Here is a 13,830-nt window from a genome sequence, read left to right on the forward strand (position 1 = left end):
GATGTTACCAGGGGGCGATAAAAGTTCTGTGATTTTTTTTTTTTTTTTTAGGAGGGACATACTATGAAGTTTGTTACTTTGGGTCTATTGTATTTTATGCTTTTGAATCAGTTTTTCCGATTAAGAGCCAAATTCTGGTAACGCTTTATGAACATGTTGTTTCACAGCTATTGGAGCATTCTTGTAGTCTGTCATTTAAATGTTTATTGAATGTTGTTTAAGTGTTTATTGATTAGCTTGACCTCTCACAACTCACGTTTGTCTGTTTTTACGTTTGCAAGCATAACTCAAGCATAAGACCGTGTATGGCAAATAAGAAGCAGGTTTTGAGTCATTTGGTTCAATGGACTTTACTACACAATAAAACTCGACAGGTTTTACATCAGTTAAGCAGCAGATGGCAGCACTGTATCATATAGCTATTAATGTCTTCTGACGGTTGCATCTGCTGTGAAAGAGCCGTGCAATGAACTGCAAATGCATATGACTATAAAGAAATAGTTCACTCAGAAATTAATGTCATTTACTCATACTCATGTTGTCCCATGACTTTCTTTCTTCTTTGGAACACAAAAGGCGAGATTGACAGAATTTTAGTGACTGACAGTGTTGGTAACCATTCACTTTCACTGAATCTTTTAAAGAAAAATGGAAAGACTGTCAGTCAACATCTCCTTTTGAGGGTAATAGAGTATTTTCATAAACACTTTTTAAGCTTTATACAACCTGGAATAGCCTACTCGTTTAAAATGTAGGCACTATTTGGCTTTATTTTGCAGCTTGTGGGAGGGTGGATTTTCATAAACCCTCCTACGCTTTTCATCACACTCTTTCTGTAGGAACATTGTGATTTCCCCACCTGGATGTCTTATTGTTATTCATTCAAATGTGCAGAGCAAGTTTGAGAAGCTAAAATAAAGCGATTCCATGTTAGGATGACCTCAGATGACATCTGTCCTTAAATAACACAGTGCTGTGGCATTTTTCCCACCAAAGATCTGCACAAAATGCACCTTCACCATAACAGCAGCAACATTTCATGGCCTTGTATATCCGAATATTCATCACTTCCTCTTAGCTACCTTTATTGCAAGTGTGTGCTTCCTCCGATGTCTTCACCCTAAATAACCTCTATGGCTTCTATGGTTGCATAAATTATATAAAATTATCAACATACGTTTAAAATGTGCTGAATTACAGCAGATTTCTGGGAAACAGATCTATCATTACCCTTTTTAAGCACCCCACATCAGTCAGCAAAGGCAACCAGTTCTCAACTGCAACAGACAGACAAGTAAGTAGAATTTGCCTGGAAGGCCCGGTTTTCAAACCACAAAGAAAAAAGAACGAGGGAAAAAAAGAAGAGACTTGAAAAATGGTTTTCCTTTTGATGACCTCCCGCTTCAATTTTATGACAAAATAATGAATCCGCCAGTACCCACCTACAGTGTCTTCTCAGAGAGTTTGCGGTGTCTCTACCAATTATAGACACAAGACGCCGGACTCCGGCAATTATGGAGAGTCTGAGATGACATCAGACCAGAAAATGAATGATTTCACCGTGCTTCAGTTTTTTTAGGCGCAGAGAGCCCCTGTAATAAAACACAAAGATGCTAGGCTGGATTGCCACGGCATGCACACCAGCCTTTGGTTAAGGGTGTATTTATAAAATCTCAGCAAAGAACTTTTTTTTTTTTTTTTAAGTTGGATATTTCCTAGCATGTTTGTGTGGAAACATTTTTGAAGGAACTGATATTTGCTGAGGATTTGAGGCGCTCGCACGCCAGGAGCAGAACTAGTGCTTTGTATACAGTATGCCTGGCCGAAACCACAAAGGTGTGTTTGTCATTACAACTCTGAGAAAAGACGGATATTAACAGTGTTTCATTCAACCTAATTAGCGTGATGTAGCTCAGATGCTGCAAACCGTGTTAAACAATGACCCAAAATTCCACTATTAATTACACTATTCAGTGGTTCCTTGCTACATGTGTCTATGCAGTTACAGCCTTTTAATAAACTCACTCATGCTAAGTGGTCACAGACATCAATTGCTTCAAAAAAGGAACTTGGTATCACGCTCAAATTCCTGCAATTGACAAGACATGCGTTTGTGATACCACAGACGCTGAAGTCCATAACGAGATAGTTAAAGGCAGAAGTGTGTTAGTGTGTAAATCCCCTCTTACTCTCATTTCCCTTCCTATCTGCCATTAATCCTTTAGTGAGAACATCCACATCCCCTTACTTAGCCTACACTTTTCCTGCTGCCAAATTCAGAGCAGTTTTTACCACCTACAAGCCCAGTTTCACTTATTTCTTAATGAGCTCAAAGCGTATTAATCAGCTTGAGAGTTGCAATGAGGTGAAATCTTTTAAACTGGCATTGACAAAAAACATATATTGGTGTGTTTTAAATAAAAAATGCTGGGTTAAAAACAACCCAAGTTGGGTTAAATATGGACAAACCCAGCAGGTTGGGTTAAAGGGCACCTATTATGCCCTCTTTCACAAGATGTAATACAAGTCTCTGGTCTGGTCAAGTTTCAGCTTAAAATACCCCACAAATTTGCCCATATTTGGGGGTGAGCAAAAACAGGCGTTTTACTATATTACTATATTGTTGGGTAAAAAAAATAAATCCAAAATTGGTTGAAAAAAAAAATGGCTGGGTGAAAACAACCCAATCCCTGGGTTTGTCCATATTTAACCCAGCATTTTTTAGAGTGTAGTCATACTGTATTTATTTTATTTTTGATAAAAGAACAAATGTCCTCAACATAGATAATAATAGGAAATGTTACTTGAGCACCAAATTTTAGAATGATTTCTGAAGGGTCATGTGACTCTGAAGATGGCTGCTGAAAATTCAGCTTTGCCATCACAGGAATAAATGACATTTGAAAATATGAAACGGTTTCTTTTAAATTGTAACACTATTTCACAACATTACAGTTTTTAAAGGAGACCTATTATGCTCCTTTTCACAAAATGTAATGTAAGTCTCTTGTTAGGGCTGCACGATTAATCGCATGTGTTTGTCATGCGTGTCTCATCATTAAAGCCGGTTCTGTGATTAGCGGTAAATGTCCATCACCTGCTTTCAAATGGAGTGGCACTTAATATACAGAGCCGTAGTTCGCGGACAAGCTACGCAATATCTCGTTCATAATCGAAGGCGATTCATCTGCGATTATGAACGCGATATTGCGTAGCTTGTCTGCAAACTACGGCTCTGTATATTAAGTGCTGCTCCATTTGAAAGCAGGTGATGGACATTTACCGCTAATCACAGAACCGGCTTTATTGATGAGACACGCATGACAATCTCATGGGATTAATCGTGCAGCCCCATCTCTTGTATCCCCAGAATGTGTCTGTGAAGTTTCAGCTGAAAATAACCCACAGATAATGTATTATAGCTTGTCGAATTTACCCCTACTTGGGTGTGAGCAAAAACAGGGCATTTTTGTGTGTCTCTTTAAATGCAAATGAGCTGCTGGCCCCCTTCCCAAAAGAGGGCGGAGCTTTAACAAAGCTGGAGAATCTCACACAGCCAAAATGACGACCGTCAGTAGCGGTGTTCAGCCTTACATTGTTCAAACCGGAGTCGGACGCAATTGCTGCGTGTTCCCGGGGGCAGGGTTTATGTAAATTTTGGGGTTTGTGATGTCACCAACCCAGGAAGAACATTAACTAAATATAAAAAGTAAAATCATAATCAAGGATCCCTTATAATCTTGGTGAGCATGAGGTGTTTGAATTTTGATTGATTTTATATTGATTTATACAGTTATTTTCGCAGTTTTCTTTAAATTCGAGCATAATGGAGCCAAATCTGTGGGTCATAGAGAATCTTGGTTGCAATGTAATTTTGACAAAATGTGTAGTTACTACATTTTGCCTTCGTAGGGCAATACGGATGGTAATTATCATTGACATATGCATGTCAACAGTTGATGCAACAGCTCCAGTTTGTTTTTGGCAATCTACAAATCCAATTTTGGATATTCTTATCAGGTCTAGTTCATAGAGATCAGCAGAGTTTATCAGACTTTGCTGATAAACAACCAATACTGCAGTCTGTAGACGTCTCTCTGTCATTCACACAAATTTGCTGGCTCAGCTTTTCATTAGTTGCATTAGCTCTTTGCTGCAGCAAGAGAAAATTTAAAAGCTTTTTGGCTTTCTTTGGGCTGATGCCAGCATATTTTGAGGATGGAGGATAAAGGTGGACCCCTATTATGTGTTGAAGTTATCTGCATATAGGATAAGTATTGCATTAACCACTAGGAGAACCAGTGCTTTAGTCTTTAAAATATGTGTTGGTTTCGACCACTGAAGCCAACCATTAAAAAAGTGCACTTGTATCAAGGCAACACCTCAAGACTAGATGTGTCCTGTGAAAACACAGTGATCATCCACTTAGCTCATTTTTATAATCTGATTAGCTCACTTCAACTCCTCTCAGTGTTTATAACCCTGTTTATAAGACACTCATCTGTTACTATGAGACACATCCTCTCCTACACTGCATTTTTGGTTAAATACATGACCAGGTTATTAAGTTGTTTTTTTTTGTTTTTGTTTTTTTTTTTCAAAAGAAAATAATATTTTTATTCAGCAAATATGCATTAAATTGATCAAAAGTGACAGTAAAGACTTATACATTGTTACAAAAGACTTCTAAAATTAAAAAAATAAAATTAAATTATTTTTGTGGCATATTTTATAAATAAGTTTTTCAAATATTACCTATTACCAAATAATAAGTTTTAAAAATATAACTCTTTAGAGAGTTTTGGAGGTTCCATGGTGCTTGGCAAAGACTTCGTAAACAGCTCTTAGAAGCTCACAGGAGTTATTACCTCCTTTAAAAGTGCAAAAACGGAGAGTAGGACATAAACTCACAAAATCTCCAATAATAATGGAATTGTTGAAGCAAAATGGCACCTCTCATCACAGATTATTCTTAATCCTTTTAAGCCTGTCACTGAAATTATTATTATTATTACTGAAACTATTTGACTGTGTCTAACATTTGATAGTATCAAAATGAAAAGGAAAAAGTGTTGTAAAGTATAAATAAGGACAGGGATCCATCCAAACTCATTTCAACTGTTCTTTCACATTTGCACAGGATTTATAGATACCACATGATTCTTGCAGTCTAGCGGAAGCAGGGGTCTCCTCTCCAAAAACTGGATGGAAAATCTCCACAATGGCTTTAAGGTCGATCTCAGGTCAGAAGGAAAGAGCCATAAAACGGGGGTAAGGGGTGATGTCACTAGAGAGAGGCCCGAGGTAGCTGATGTAATGCAAGAAGCTGTTGGCAGGGCAACTTTTTAAACACATCCATAGACCAGAGGAGACGTAGTCCGTTGGGACTCTAGCACATTGCCTTAAGCGGCCCAGAAGGTCGGGGTTTTTTAAAAGACGAGGTCCTGTGACTCACCTCCATGGTCAATTTGCTGAGGGTGTTTTCCAAATCAGCCCAAGTGGAGGAAGAGGCCAAGCACAGAAGTTGAAAACTCTTTGGTCCAGTCAGTGCTTCCTATGAGGAAAAAGAAGGAAAAATAATATGTTGTTAATAGCTTACTCCATTTTTCAACATTCAAAAGTTACATTAGCAAATAACCTCAGATTTTTTTTTCCTTAAACAAAAACAAAGAATTATTCATAAGGTTGAGGTTTAGTGGTCTTTTTTTTAAGCAACGTTACACAAGATTCAATTAATGACTCATAAGTTGGCCATTGTAATAGCTGTATCTGGTGAATTAGTTCACAGTTGGAAGACAAACATCCTCTCAATGGACCTTCCAGATCTAAAGTTAGAATCAGTGGGCTAATGTATAAAACGGATTTTATTAAGGCAGCAGTATGTCTGGAAGCTTGACTCTATGGGAGCAGTTAAACACGGTTTTGTGATCTGATTACAATGGCGGGAACTGTCAGTAGAAACATAAATTAAAGTCTTAATTAAACCAAAAGTTGTATAGACATTGAATTCATAACTAATATGTGTTTTTTCAGGGTTTTCTTTTGCAAGTTCAAAATGAGAATGTTTGATACTTTTAATATGTGACTAGTGTCTTGCTTATAGAGAAGTAAGTAGAAAAACAAGGAAGACGCATGACGTTATTTTTTCACCAGTTAGGAACAGAAAAAGGAAGCGTTTGACCTAAATGCTTGACAACAAGCAATTACTTGGAGTGAAGTATGGAGTCAAGAAGAAAACAGGCAGAAGTAAGGATATAACAGAAGGTGATTTAAAATAAACAGGCAGAGGAGAGGAAGACATATCTGATCCGATCAAATCCCACTTTGAGCTCTCAGACGGAGGAATCCAGGGTGCAGTGTTGCATCATCACTTTTGAGTCTCTTGGATAACAGCAAGCTGTCTCATTATCTTCTGAGAGCTTATCCGTTCTCTACAACAATCATACAGCTGCAAAGACTGAAACCTACACTCTGTCTAATTGGCTTTGTTGGAAATTGAGTACAAGCTGCACAGTATAGGCTACACTGTATACTGCCTGCATTTGAAATGCGAATCGTGCAACAATAAACATTTTAAAGGCAGAAAATGTAAGATTTTCGGATTAAAATATCCAAAAAACACTAGAAAAATGTTGACCTGTGTACTTACATTATCCCAAATGTTTCCAAGAATGTTTAAATCCAGAGAAATAAGCAATTTTAACCAGGACACAGATCGTGTCTCTGTGTCGCTTATCAATTGCATCATACCTGTGTTACCCTCGGTTTTTATTTTCTAGAAACCATGGAAACATCAAAGATGCTTTAATATATTATGTGTTTTATGAATCAGGTGAGCAACTGTTTGGATACATTCTTCAACAGAAAACTAATCATGTTATGTAGCTCAACAAAGCAGGTCTTATTGTTTAAATCTTGTTTTCTTGATTTACAGCGAGTACCATGTTTTACCATGACTAATATCGATCTAGCTTACCGCATAACACACAAATGTATCAAATATGATAAAACAGCGCTGCTTAACCCCACATACACTTGACCGGAAGAAGTGGCGACTGCAGCATAATAAAAGTTTTGCTGCTCTCGAGATGTGTCGCGCTCGTCTCTCATTAGCAATCGCTCCAGCGGTCTCGTTTCTGCTCGCACAGCACTCGGCCCTGCTTTGCTTCATACTACAGTAACGTTAATAATCCGACCCATGAACATGATTTCTGTCCGAGTCCCATCCCGATACTTTACCACCACTGTAGACGTGAAGACAACACATCCCATGATTCCGCGAAATCAAGGCATCATCAAGCTACGCCTTTGTTTTGAATAAGCGACCTTGCATCAAAGGTCAAATTCTTTCACTTTCATTTTGCACCTGCATATGTAATGTCTGTCTACTCAGTGTTTTCACTCAATACTTTTTTGGCATTAGGCCACTGTTATTACTGAAGTGAAATTACCATTGTGTAAATGTATGTCACATGTGTGTGTTGTGAAGCCATTTTTCAGATAGCAGAAGCTATCTGGTTTGGCTCACGATGACAACAAATCTACAGTAGCCATTTCTGCTTCTCTCATTTGTTCTGCTACATCCAGCCTGAGGCATGGAAAATCCCAGCATCAGCCAGAGTAAATATTCCAACAGACAAACTGAACTCTTCAACAAATCATAAATTTAATTCAGCAGTGAAGTTTAATGCTGTAATTAAGATATGACCGGGTCAAAGACATAATTTAAAAGATGGTATGTGAAAATCTTTTAATCAAGTCTGAATAGTTTAGTGCACCTCCTCCAAATGAAATCACTTTTAAACAGGATAAACAACATAAGATCACATTTCAAGTGTGGGTATATGCTAATTTTGATCAAACTGTACAACTGCTAGAAATAAAAAGTGTATGGACAAATTTGTAAGGACAAAAGGCAAAAACCCATTTACTCTATAGCTAAAAACTAACAAATAAACAAACTGAAATCATATAATCATCATCATCTATTTTCTTTAAACATTCAACAGCTTTTTTAACAAATAAAATCAAATAAATACAATATATTATATAAAATATTAAAAAATATTAAAAACAAAATATAAAATATATGTTTTAAATATTAAATATAAAATAATAGTAAAAATTGCATTTATCAAAAATAAAATAAAATAACATTTTCCTTTGTGGTAATAAAAACTGACACTTCATTCTCAGTATGACTGCTGCTACTCCACAGCTGACTAAGCTTAGTGAGAGATTTAATTTCTGCACATAAATCATGGCAATACCCTGAAGTTAGACTTCAGATGAAGGTAATGCAACCCATCTCTAGAGTGTCAACATTATGCTTGAAAATCTCACAGGTATTGAAACACTGTAGGTGGGATGCTGTTATCACACAAATGATCATGTTTTACTTAATTTATTTAATTATTTTAATTGACTTATATTGCTAACTGGTATGTATTTTTGTGAAAGAGTAGACCACCAGAGAGTACCTGTAAACAACAGAGCTTTTGTTCCAGTAGTAGCCCCCTATTGAAAGCTGAGACTTTTTTTTTAATAAAGAAAACCTGTTTTTCTCATCACAGGCAGGGAAGGTCTTGAGCTGACCACCCTTGTGATTGACCTCGTGCTACAGAAGGGGCCACTTCACTTTTGGTTACACAGGAAATTATTTTGGAGAAAATAATTCTGGCTCTGATAATGCATGATAACAACTGCCATATTAAGCCTTTGCATTTTGGCAAATGAATGAAGAATGAAGAAACTCTATTTTTGAATAATTAAACGTTCAACAATATATTTCAATTATGCATTTCAAGCTTTTATGTGACAGGAAGCATTGTGCAAGATACAGTTTCAAAGGGAGGAACTATTTACCTCAAAGTTATCCTAAAATATCTACCCCACCCACCTACACATGTCAGTCACCAATTCTCCCTGGTTTTCTCTAGTTTCTTCCACACATAGAGCTTTTGTGTGTTTTACACAGGATCTGAGCATAGACATAGGAAGTTCAAGCCAACAAGGGAATTGTGGGTGGACATGATGTCACAGTAAAGCTAGTGTGGATGATGCAGGCTGACACAGCAGTGACTGAGTACGAAATGTTATGTCCATATATCATTTTTATTTCAGCCACAACTTGATGTAAAATATGGACATCACACAAAAATGCTTTATGGTGAAAATGAAGTTAATTAAAGACCTCATTAAATCAAATATAACAGATTTGTAGCTGTTGGTAAGCTTCAATGTCATTTATAAGCTAGTCAATTTGAAACCTGAAGTTCTTTTGTGGTTTAAATGAATAGTTTACTCAAAAATGAAAAATCTGCCATAATTTACTCACCATCCTGTTGTGCCAAACTTGTATGACTTTCTGTCTTCTGTGGAACACAAAAAAGATATTTCTGTCCATAAAATGACCCACATAAAAAGTCAATGGGTCCAACATTATTTGGACAACAACATTCTTCGAAATATCTGAAGATAAGAGTGAGTAAACTGCCACATAATTTTCATTTTTTGGGTGAACTATTTATTTAAGAAGCCAAAATAAGAAGTCCATTTTGTCAAATCTAACAGATTACCTCTTTCTCTTATAAACACTGGGATTTAGATGAACAGACAGTAAGGTTGTCAAAATCTACATTTGTTTTTCTCTACCTTCCATCCTGGGAATCCATTAAAAATAAGGTTCACAAGATTCACGTGTGATGGATTTTAAATCAGCTCTAGTATTTGAGATAGACTGCACAAAAGTTGCCATCACATACCTCATGATGGAAGTATTCCTCAATAGTGACCTTGGGAATTTGGCTCATCTTTTAGCCAAACAAAATATAAATGAAAGTAAAGAGACTTTCTAAATAAAACAAAGCAAAGAAGGAAAACACAATAATGCAACAACAAAACCATCCAAAAACACCTACGGTAGTGAATAAACATCAAAAAAACACACAGACAAATTTGTATCAGAACCATTACGGAAATACACGGACATGTGTGCTCTCTTAGACCTGTAAAGGGTCAATTCACACTGCACAAACAGCAACAAACAAGTTGGCTTTTGGATTTAGAATTTTATAAAAATAACTGTCATGTTTACACTGCCCCGACAGACAACGAATTCCAACCAACGCAGACAGAGGTAACAAACATGTTAGTTGGTGTTTGTCTGTGCAGTGTGAATTGGCCTTAAGGTTTAAATGAAATCTGTAATGATAATCTTAAGTAACAACAGGAATTCTGATGCATTGATCTATGGATACTTAGACTAAAACCCAAGAATAAATACACCTGAAAAAGTGTTTGATAGCGGCTTCTTCTGTAAATCAATACCACAAAGTCACAGACAGTTGATAAATAACAAAGGAAACTTTCACAGAAACCAGTGGAACTTCAGGAAAGAGACTGATGCCATTAGGGTGCCTGTATATTTTTTCAACCTTGATCAAGGACTAAGAACACTACATCCCAGCAGCAGCTTCTAAGAATCAAGGAAATGGGATCTCCACAGAGTTCCTCTGAAGCCAAATCCAAATCACACCCCACTTACTGGAGCTTTGCCTCTGATGAGTGATGTCGCACTATAATTACTTTTCTGTGAATGTCCTCACGGTCACCCGGCTATACAAATGATCCGGAAACACACTGAATCTACTCTAACGTAAGCTGTGAACATACCATGGATGTGCAGACAGTCCACTGCACGGCCAAACAACTTGAGTCAAATTAAGACCTATAGTGAGAAATGGACCAGGATCTACATTTAAAAATAATGTGAAAAAATTGAGTTGCTGATTGATATTTTTGGTCAAATTATTGTCAAAAGTGCATGAGATTTTTAAAATTGGTCTGAATTTTTGAAACCCACAAAATATAAGGTAAAAGGCAATGTAAACTTAAAGGTGCCATTGAATTGAAAATTTTATTTACCTCGGCATAGTTGAAAAACAAGAGTTAAGTACATGGAAATGACATACAGTGAGTCTCAAACTCCATTGTTTCCTCCTTCTTATATAAATCTCATTTGTTTAAAAGACCTCCAAAGAACAGGCGAATCTCAACACAACACCGACTGTTACGTAACAGTCGGGGGGTACGCCCCAATATTTGCATATGCCAGCCCATGATCAAGCCATTAGACAAGGGCAGCCAGTATTAATGTCTGGATGTGCACAGCTGAATCATCAGACTAGGTAAGCAAGCAAGAACAATAGCGAAAAATGGCAGATGGAGCAATAATAACTGACATGATCCATGATAACATGATATTTTTAGTGATATTTGTAAATTGTCTTTCTAAATGTTTCGTTAGCATGTTGCTAATGTACTGTTAAATGTTGTTAAAGTTACCATCGTTTCTTATTCACGGAGACAAGAGCGTCGCTATTTTCATTTTAAACCACTTGCAGTCTGTATAATTCATAAACACAACTTCATTCTTTATAAATCTCTCCAACAGTGTAGCATTAGCCGTTAGCCACGGAGCACAGCCTCAAACTCATTCAGAATCAAATGTAAACATCCAAATAAATACCATACTTACGCGATTAGACATGCTGAATGACGAACACTAAAGATCCATTTTGAGGGTTATATTAGCTGTGTGAACTTTGTTTATGCAGTGATAGAGTCGAGAGCTCAGGAGGGGGCGGAGAGCGCACGATTTAAAGGGGCCGCAGCATGAATCAGCGCAACTTAAAATGACACACACAATTTTAGATTAAATAAAAAACTAGAATACACACAATTTAGAAAATGAGTTATAGAGTATAAAAATGAAGACAAAATATAAAGTAATTAAAAGAAAACATACTGTAAGTAACTTAAAAAAAGAACAAATATGAGCAGGCAAATATCTGCCTAGGAACCACAGGAAAAAATGAGCAGACACCAACATATTCTCAAAACAAAGCATAAAACGAAAAGCAAAGGAACACAATACAAATAAAAGAAAATGTGCCCACGAGTAAAACGATGAATGATTTTCTATTTCTGATTCCCTCTAAATGACATTTATTTTGACTCAAAGCTTTGCACGTAAGCCTCAGAGTTCCAGCGTTCCCGTAAAATGGTTTTACTGTGAAAAGGGTGGATGTTGTTGAATTATGTGTGCTTTGAAACAATTTAATGTGGGCCTACAGCGCTGTTATTTATAGAAGGCGAGTTTCTGAGTTCGTTCCCGAGGTCGTGTTTATTTTGTTTCTCAGGGAGGGTAAAAACATTCCCCTCCAGAAGTTTTATAAAGTCTTTCGCTTGAAGACAGCGAAAGAAACTTGAGACAATGGGACACTGTTGCACAGACAGTGGGATGCTCTGTGACCTTGCCCATGATCTCCGCTCCCCGTGCTGGGAACAGAGGATGTCTGAGATCATAGCCCCACAGACAGCCTTGCATCCCCCTCAACACACCACAGGCTGCCGCACTTGGCTCAATCTCCAGCTTGCGATAACATCCGAGGCTAATTCCTCCTGCAGACTTCACATGAGAACCACGTGTGGGGCGAGACGACAACCAACGGAGCATCTCTCGAGCCAATCGCCCCACCTGAGAACATCTGGCCCTGGGCAGAACAACCCGCAGCTTTCATCTGGCCTTGAGAAGCAAGGGGGTGGAAAGAGTGACTTTCTCATACTGTAAATATGGACCGTCTCAGACAGCTCACTGTTTCCTCAAAGCGTCATCGGCTTTAGTGTATACTCTGTCTGTAGGGATCAGCAGGGCTTTGCTTTGCCAAACCTGGTGCACCTTTATATTATCTATCCTCATACACAGTAACAGTCTCATCTGAAGGATAGAAATGCCAAACTGTTCTCAGATCAGCTTTCATACTTGACAGCACCTGACACTACAGTGAGCTCTTTCAGAGGGAGTCTATCCTAGACAGCTGGGATGGATGTGTCCCGTTTATTTTAAGCTCTGTTTCTCAGGATGTTAGGTTAGACAGCAAATAACTTTGTTGTTTCTAACTTTTTTGAAGGGTCCTGCCAAATGCCCCAAAACTGGTCTTGTTGCCTGGTTGAATACCATGTAGCTATTAAACAGGGGCTCATTCACACAAAATGTGTATTCATGCAAATCGGTAAATACCGAAAAAATGCTAGGAGCTTCCTGTATTCCTGAATTAAAAACAGCCATATTTATACTGCTATATTTAGGTTTATTCACCCGTTCTACTACATAAAATACTGGATTTTAATGATTTTCATGACATTTGGTTTTCAATAACAGTTCTTGCACATACATTTTTCATCAGATGCAGACAGGACCAGACTAAAAATAGTGTGAAAGTGTTCAGCAGGAAACACAATGGCAAAGTCAGATTGCCAAGCTAATTACTCAAGCCTGCTCTTTTAATGACTCTTGGGTCTGTTCTTTTTAGTGAAATAATAACATACAGCGTGACCAGAGAAGTCTGATTCCCAAGCTGATAAGAAGGCATTTTTAGTGATTCAGTAACACAGCAGTGAAGTCTTGATTCCCAAGCTAATGATTCTTATGAGCCGGTTCTTTTTACTGAATCAAATGCATAGAGCACAAGCATCTGATTTCTGAACAAAAGACTCTTGTGAACTGGTTCTTTTCCACAAACACTTAGGGTGCGTTCACACTTGTAGTTCGGTTCGTTTGGTTCATTTGGTCCGGACCAAAGAAGAAAAAAACAACAACATTTAGTCCTGGTCCGGTTAGCGTTCCGTTCACATTGGCAATTTTATCACCGAACCTTAAGGCACAGGGATACATTCACAACATGATTGGTCGGATTTTATGACGTAATGCCTATTTTGAGACGGAACTTACCGAACATCCAAAACAATGCTGTTTTCTGAGGTAAA

This window comes from Chanodichthys erythropterus, chromosome 2 (genome assembly GCF_024489055.1).
Source record: "Chanodichthys erythropterus isolate Z2021 chromosome 2, ASM2448905v1, whole genome shotgun sequence".
Lineage (NCBI taxonomy): Eukaryota > Metazoa > Chordata > Actinopteri > Cypriniformes > Xenocyprididae > Chanodichthys > Chanodichthys erythropterus.